The sequence below is a fragment of the Thunnus albacares genome, chromosome 13, assembly GCF_914725855.1.
Source record: "Thunnus albacares chromosome 13, fThuAlb1.1, whole genome shotgun sequence".
Classification (NCBI taxonomy): Eukaryota; Metazoa; Chordata; class Actinopteri; order Scombriformes; family Scombridae; genus Thunnus; species Thunnus albacares.
In genome coordinates, this window is record NC_058118.1 from 4,782,246 (window position 1) to 4,791,434 (window position 9,189).

Consider the following 9,189-nt stretch of genomic DNA (forward strand, 5'->3'; position numbering starts at 1 on the left):
TCAGTTGAGGGTGCTGATGAATTCGGCATTCGTATCTCACGGTTTGTTGGCATATTTCAATAAAAATCTTAACATTTAGCTCACACTGCTCACTGCTGCCCTCTGTCGGTTGAGGGCTGGAGGCTGAGGGCTGCCACTGAAATAACTGCTGCTGGTTGTGCCCATGCAGGGTCAAATGGTGAGGGCCTGCAGGTTCTTCAAGGTGTGCATGTTAAGTGTAGCCTTGTAGAGCTTTTTCACAGCAGACATTTTGATTTAGCAGGAAAAAACACAGGTGGAACTGAAAATGTTAAGGATTGCTCATTTCCCAGGAGGCCATACAGTTGAACCATCATACCAAAAGTCATTAATTGGGCAAAACTAAATGGGATTCAGCTATCATTAATGTTATTAATTGCACGTGCTCTTTGCTTTCTTTGATCATTTTTTGCCTATTTAAAATGACCCAATTGCCTGCCAACCTGCTCAACAGCTATGGGATTTGTGATTTGAATGTCTGCTGGTTTCAGTACAGTGTGCAGGTGTACTGTACTGAAAGTCTGCATATTTAATGTGCTGAACTGGAGAAAACCTCTCATTTTGTGGTTATGTAAATACTAGTCATAGCAAATGTATAAGTTTGTTTTTTAAGTCAGATTCAGCAGTGAATCAGTGCAATAAGGTTATATGGTTCACTTTACTTATCATCGCCAGCTGGAACAATGCCGTATCAGATCATCTTCAAAGCCCACAATTCAAAGCTTATATCACTGCAAGAAAAGAGCCAACTCCTGTCTGCTGAGTGTTTGTAAGGCTTCACGTGCGGGACATCCTTGAATGCAACATCTGGGGCCTGTCTCACAAAGCAGGGTTAATTTAGTTAGATGGGTAACAGTGCTGAGGATAAACATAAAACCTCAACAAATCTGGCACTGAAAAATAACTTGAATCGTGAACTGAGAAAAAAAATCTTCAGGAAAAGAAAATACACTCATTCTTTTTTTTATTTAATGATCCAGAGTTCAGTCTCCGGTTCAAACACCGCTTTTCCTTTTTTTTCCTCTCCTCTTAACTATTAAGTATTTTCTTTTCTTCTCTCAGCATTAAAACTGTGGTGATGAATGAACCATTTCATCTAGTTTATTTCCTAAAATGTAGTTTATATAAATCCCTTTTTTTTTCAGACGCCTTCAAATGTGCAGTCTTCCCACTCTTCAAATTGACCTCTTCAAGTTGTATCAATCACAGTTTGCTCCAATTAAAAACTTTTATGTACAAATGTTTTCATACCAGAGTAAAATGATCCTAAACCCTCTCCTTTACTGATAACAACAAGGATCGCTCACCATTCACTGATTCAAAGATCTACATTGTGTCATCCAGCTTCTAGTGATCAATACTTGAAGCATCTCTAGTTAATATTGTAGTAAGAATTTAATCTTATTCCACAAATCAAAACTAAGGTGCAACTGACTAACGCATGCTGGGGGCCAACAGGCTTATTTCACAGCAGACATACTGACATGTCATAGCAGGAAGAGCACATGTGTCACTACTAACATTAACAATGGCTCGTTCTGTTCAACTGTCTCAGTCATTGACAGCCATTGTCATTTTGCATCATCACTGAGAGGTGTGGAGTCACTCACCGGAATGATAATTTTCACATTTATACAACCTGATGCAATGCATCATTGGATTGTTTTTCATTCCATTATGAGGATGTTTGATTCTATATTGTGCATAAATTTCACACTCCAGCTGTATTCCAAATCCATAATGCATACTAACACTAAGCAGGTTTTGAGCATGTGTGTGTATTCACCTTGGAAAAGTGACAAAATAAAGTTTACTCATAAAAAAGTCAGTGTACAGACTAACTTTTAAGTGCTGTTGACAGACGATGCTACACACACAGAAAACAAGTGAGCTACTCACAGCTGGAAAGAATTAAAACTAATTGATGTTGGTGAAATCGCTCCAGGAACATCCAAGAAAATCATTTTCTTGAATTTTTAGAAAAAACATTGTGCTGTGTCTTTGTTGAGTTTAATTGGCCGTGGCATTCTAACTTCACAGTTGCGAATGTATTGCATCATTTCTTCTTGGTATGAAAGAGTAAAATATGTAGCTTTCTTGTGTACTGACACGAGCAGTATATTATAAAGTATATATGAAGAGTAAATATAGTGAACTATATGGTGAATAGGGACTGATTCAGACAAAGTCCAGAACCTGAACCAAAGTCATGTCTTTAAGAAAGTTATTGAATTACTTGCTTCACTTTTGATTTGCTGCATTTCTCTAAGTGATGGCTGAGTCATTTTTTCCTTAATGTTTTCAATTTGGTCAACAAATAAAATTTTTTATGTTAATGCTGCCAGAGTATATTCATGCAACATGTCTCCCTGATCATGTGATATCAAATACAGAGTTCATGATCAATTTATTAATTGATATTAATATTTATTACCAATCTGAAAGGTCCTACACACCCATGGTGAACCCACACAGGTGTTTCCAATTCATGTGGATGATTAACGAGACCTCCCCTCGGGACTGTGTGGGTGTGTACAGACTGAGAGAGATGTTTGTTAGAAAGGGAAACACATATTTATCAGTCACATGGAGTTTAGTTATCTCACGTCATTTCCAGAAAAACTTCACTTAACTGTATCCTGAGCTGAGGTCTAATTAGCTTCATTAAGTAAAAACACCAATGTTGGTATGCAGGGCCTTTCTGTCTGCTCTCAGTTTGTACTAGAAATACTTTTAGATGAGAATACTGTTAATGTATCTTTTGTCTCTTCTGTAGTGATTTGTGCGAAGACACTTCTGGCCAACAGATGGAGCTAAAGTAATGTGTTATTTGCAGCTGCTGTATAAAGCAGTCATAGCTTGTCATGGATGCATCATCCAGGGAGAGAGAGATAACTTCAAATAAAGTCATTTAGAGTCATGGTTGCACTTGTTTGCGTCTTGTGTTTTTATTTCCTTTTTTTTCACTCCTTTATGTTTTGGCTTGAGAATGAGGCTTTATGCCCTTCACAGCTGAGAGGTCTTGTGGTTTCAGTCACAAATCTTCTCAGCACAGAGCTGACAGAGTCACTGATCAACCACTCTGTCAAACCCTCACAAATATGTTATTTGTCATTTTGTGGTATGTGACAGAATATGTGGTGGAATATTCAGGTCACCTTTGAAAGCCAGCTCTGCCAGTGAACCAGTTACAGAAGATGAAGGTGTGCCTAATTGTTTACACTGCAAATGAACAAAGCAATAAATGCACTGATTTGCTCAATTATTTCACACTCACAATTAAGAGTAATTTAATTGCTGGTTTTCAATCACCTTTTTTTAAAAGAAATACAACTAAGATTAAAAGAAAATTATCTCAGTTTCAGCAAAATTTGTATTCTGATTATCATTAAAATTGCAGAACTGTTATTTGTGGTGAAAAACCATCACATTCATTAATCCTGACGGACTGAAAACACAATACTGCATCTAAATGTTGCATTTAAATGTAAATATCATCAAACCTCCAGGCATCTCTAATGGATTTGACCATCCCTCTCTCCAATATATATACACACATTTTATTCACTCATGATATTTTTGCAGCTGGAGTCTCCACTGGTTGCCTGGCAACCTGAGGGGGTCTACAAGATACATAACTCCCTGTAAAACCATAACTTCAGCTGAACAAACGATTCCTGTCATTCAGTGTATGTAATATCATATTCCCTGAAAATGTCCAGTCCTGCATATTAGCTACATCTATCTCACCAAGTGCTGCTCTGATGACCTTTTAGAACAGCATTAAATACTTTTTTGGAAGGAGTTTTATCAGATACTAGCTCTCAGTTTTCTTTATAACAAAATTGTGGATTCATGAATGTGCTTCATTGGCTTCCAAACCAAACCTGGTCTGCTGGATTAAGAAATATAATTGGAGCAGTGTTAGATAATAAATAATCATTGATAGATGCATCATTCATTTTTGCAACATTTTAATGCACAAAGCTACATTGTTAACTCTTACATACTGTTCATATTCTGATCCTCTCACAATTAGTCTCTATACAAAACCTCTGAACCACAAATCTATTTTTCATCCATAACTACCTTATCAGTCATTAATAAATGGGTGATTAGTACTTAATGAAGTTTAAACATGAGAGCAGAGAGTGTATTCTTTGGGTTTTACAGTATTTATATATGATAAAGAAAATACATTCACAGTCACTACATTATGATCCTATGTCACATAAAAAAGGAGAACATACTAGCCATAATTATTTCAATGAATATTATTGAATGTGAAGAATGCAATAACACTTTTGAATGGTGATTTTCAATTTTTTCAATAAATAGGGTCAAACTTAACCTAGAAAACCTTCTATGTACAAAAATGTGCATCAGCTACACAAACAATTTAAAAAAGTTAAAATATGTCCATATCATATTATTCTGAGTCACTTTGGGAAAAGTCATCCAGTTTCAGCCTAAAATTAGGTGTTAAATTGGGTTTGGGGTATTTTCACTGCTCTAAAATGTAAAAATTTGACCTGCACAGTATATGAGGTTAAAAAAAAACAACAACTTTCCATCCTACAGCTTTAGATAAAATTCATAAAATAGAAAACACACATGCACATGACCCTGTACTTCTAAAGCATATTAAGCATAGTTGACCCTACGTTAGTTCCTGTCTGCTTTGGGTTGTTTTGAGTTGCTCATTTTTACAGAATTTTCCTTTTTCCCTGTTAAAACAGGGCCAAAATCCCAGCATGCAAAGCGACTAATTGCAAACATAAGTATGGAACAATTAATACCGACATTTTAAAAAACAAGTTTCAAATCTTAGTTTCAGCTTTATACATTGTGAGTGTAATTTAGGAGACAAGGCCCAAACTCTTAATTCTGCAACTGCCACAGAAACTGAACTGACATTTGGAGTGTTTGTAGTTGTATGTGGAGTAGGATGAATATTGACAGTGACAGGTGTTTGGAGCTACAGTTAATCCAATGTCAATATTCATGCTGAAATGTAGACAGGACCATTTTGACTTTTCAAAACACACTTCCCTTCTACTCTGTTATCTGCAGACTGATTATTGGTGATTAAGGTGATTCTTTACAATACAAGTACATACACTATTTATATGCTGGTAAGTGGGGAAGCAACAGTGCTTGAACACTATGATGCAACCTACATACATACCTCAAACCTGGGTTTAAATTATTCAAGATCATGTCTCATGACTGCACTGTAGAATTAATTAAAGATGAATTTACGCCCAAATGGCAGAGAATGTGCATTAAAGAAACAGCTTCAATTATGTGTATGTGTGTGCTTTACTCAGCTTGTGGGGGCCAGTTGGAGCTGTGGGTATCATTCAGAAATGTGGGGCATTTAATCAAACCACTCTTTGAAAATGGACTATTAGGTGACCTTTCGAGGTTTGGTTCAATTCAAGCATTGAAAACTAATTGAGACATTTGTGGCTTTACATTGTGTTAATATGTTCACAGGAGACATTAGCCTACTTAAATGTCAGATTTTTCTTATCTGCAATTATAGCAATTACAATACTAAGAATTGTAGGTGCATTTATTTTTATAATTGTCTGCCTGCTCATCCACAATATCACAGCTAGTTGTGGCCTCAACAACTGTTGGCCTATATTCACACTGTCCTGTCTTTCTACAATCCTACAATCACTGGTCAACTCACAATTCTGTTCACAATTCTGTACCTTTGTGTAAGAAGATAACGGCCTTCAGCCACAGCAGTCAGGCTTTAGACCTTGTGCCTGTATCACAAAGCAAGTAGTGGGTTAGCCAGCTATCTTCGTGCTTAAGTCAGGTTTTCTGGTATAAAAAAGGTAGATCACAAATGATAACCTGTGCCGCACAGGTAACTGGCAGGTAAACCTCAGAGGATCAGATCAGCTTTCTGGAAAAACTGACTCAGTATCCTGACAGGGACATAAGAACTGAGTTACAATAAAGTGACTATCATTTTAGAAATAATCCCTCAGCTGTTCCAGGCTTCCATATCCACTCTGTGTTTAAAACAAAGCTGCTAACAAACAGAGATAGTTCACCACACTAGATATCTAATGAGTGGCAATTACAGCTCAATTTTATTGCAAAGTTTCTTTCATTCTTGACAGTGTGGGCTATTATTCCCTCTCTGCTGCTCAGAATAGCATGAGGCGACTTCATGATGATTATTAGAAATAAAGTATACCAATGGTTGTCTTTAATTAGAAAAAAATCCACATTCTGTTAATTAGCAACTTGTATAAATGCAACTTTTCTTTTTCTTGTCAGATGAAGCATGAACTACTTTTCCTCTCCACTGTACTCTCCTCTGTGCAGCAGAAACAGTCTTACATGGCTTTTAACTTTTTATATATTACATATTCATAACAGTTTGTTCATCATGAGATAAAGAAAGTAAAAATACTCTGAATATAAATATTTAAAAACACATATAATAATTCCTTATAGCGTTAGCTTTAATATTTGGATATTATTCCTAGTGTTTCTACAGCTTCTTTTTTATTAAAGTTGTGTGATTATATTGTATATATTAAATGTTTGCATTTCCAAAGCTCAGATCTGTACTCTGAATGGAAATCTAATACATAAAGTGCAGGATCATAAATACTTTGGTTTGATGGTTTGCGAAAAGCTAAAAATTCACATTGGGTTAAGTATCATCCTTTCAAAACAGATGTAATATGCGCATGTTCTTTATCTATCTAAACTTCCACATTACTAATACTTCAAAAAAACACATCAGCATAAAAGAAGAGAAATAATGAGTCTGGGACTGTCACTCCTGTCCAGATGTGGCACAAAGGGAGAAGAAAAAGTTACCCAGCTTGTTTAATCGACTCTTACCAACAGCAATCATGGTTTCACAGCAGGAGAGACGGGCCATGGCACAGGAATTAGCTTCACATACCAATTAATACATCAAATCTATCCCCTGCTGCTAGAGACTTGGCAGGGCCATTACGACTCCCTGTCCTTCCTTCCCTCCTATATCTCCCTGTTGTGAATGAGGATCTACCCCCTGGGGTTACATGTATTTCCTGCGGATCCAATTTCACCTGCATGCAGCACACTGTCAGTCACACCGTCAAAGAAATGTCACTTGTTCTAAACCCTTTCATTTATAATCAGTTCATTCAACTGAATGATGTATTGCAGGGATGGGGGAGTTGATGCAGTTCTCACAAATTCAAATTCACATACATGAGCAATAGGTTAAAATTAACATGACGCTCTCCCAAATGCAAACTGGTTGCTATGGATATTATGTGTCCAGGGGTGGGTATAAGCAAATGTTTTGTTGAGGCTTCATTTATTAAAAAGAAATCCAAATTTATATATATCTAAAATATTTAAGTAAAACCTATTTTTCGCATCAAAGGCAGATAGATTCATATACAATCGACACTCTGCATTAGGTTTATCTCTCAGAAGCAGCTCCTCCACTTTACCACCTACAGCTGCGGGGTAGAGACCAATGGGAGGTGAGAATGCAGATCACAGGTGCAGAAGCGAAAACATACACAAGAAAAGATGTAAATTTAATAAAAATGTAAATTCCTCTGGAGAGTTATAAGAAGCAATTTGAGGATCTGCAGAGCAGCGTTTGGATAACTGGATGGTCTAAGCATGCTGATGGGCTGTGTTGATTATTATTGAATGAGGGCAGCAGGTTTTGGTATCAGGTTCCTGAGCTATTAAACCCTGGTGTGTTCGTTAACAACATGTAATTGCAAAGCAACAAAAGCACTGATGACACGGTGGTCATATCAGCGCACCACTGACTCTTGTTACTGTAAGAAATGGTGACCATGCACTGACTAAAGCGCTTTTTATTGAATATTCCTGTCAGTCATAATCAAAGCCTGTTTTGATGAAGCATGTGCTGGACTGTCGATATGTTTCCTCTCTCAACACAAGCTGTAATCCATGATAAACAGGAGGCAGCCTACATATGACTAGACTTTAATCACTGGATAGTTGCATGGTCATAAATTAGTCAGCCATTGTTAAATTATGCAGAAAAGTCACAGGCTGGCACAAGTATTATGTAAATTTTAACAGAATAAATTAATGAGAAAATTAATCAGAACGGACTGGAGTGGGAGTGAATGATAGCACGGAATAGTAATGCTGGATAGAGGAGGTATAGTGCTATAGCTTTCTCTCAATTTCTTTTTGTCACATACAGACCCAATTTCTCACACACTCACAAAGCATTATTCATAATTAGCTCACATACAATTTTAGACTGCCAAAATGTACTCTGTGGTTCACCAGTTATGAAGCAATCAATCTCAGTGAAATGTATATGAGAGGAGCTCGTCCCCAGATTAATAATCATAAAGTACTGAATCACCGTGTGCAGTGAGATATTATATTGTCATATAATTATCATGTTAAGTCGGAGCGTGTTCCATTACACCGATCAAACAAGAAGGTTAATTTAAATGTCAGATGAGGGCTTGGACTGACATGTCATGCGGTGCCTCATACTGTCATAGAGACACAGTGAGTGTGTTAGCAGTGTTGACTTGAACATGAGAGGGTGAATATCACACAAACCCCTTTTGTGTTCAACTGACAAAATAAACCTGTTGTTCTCCGTCCAGTGTTAGTGAACTGACAATCATAAAGCTGATACACTACAGCAAAAGATTTTCCCTTGTACAGTGTCACACTTTGAAACCTGTATCTAAAAATACATATGATTTGAGGTTTGTGTTTAAAGCTAACCTGATATGTGAAAAACTTGCCGGGCTATTTCCTTACAGTGCCATGAGTCTTGTTAACGTGAGGTTGTCAGGCAACCAGCGGAGACCCGGGAAGTCACTAATTGCTTTAATCAATGAATTAATTAGTGAGCTTTAGAAGTGCTGGTAGGCAGATTTTTTTTCAACCCAGAGCCATGCTAGCTGTTTCACTCTGCTTTCAGTCTTTACACTAAGCTAAGCTCCTGGCTCCAGCCTTACATCTAATGTGCATGAGAGTAGCATTAATTTTCTCATCTAACTCTCAGGAATAATGTATGTAAGTGTGTTTCCAAAAGCCTTTTAAATTTGATTACATTACGTGAGGTAAGATGCCCAAAAGTGCTTTGTTCAGTCGAAGTGCTGCTTTGGAGCATCCTAACAGCAG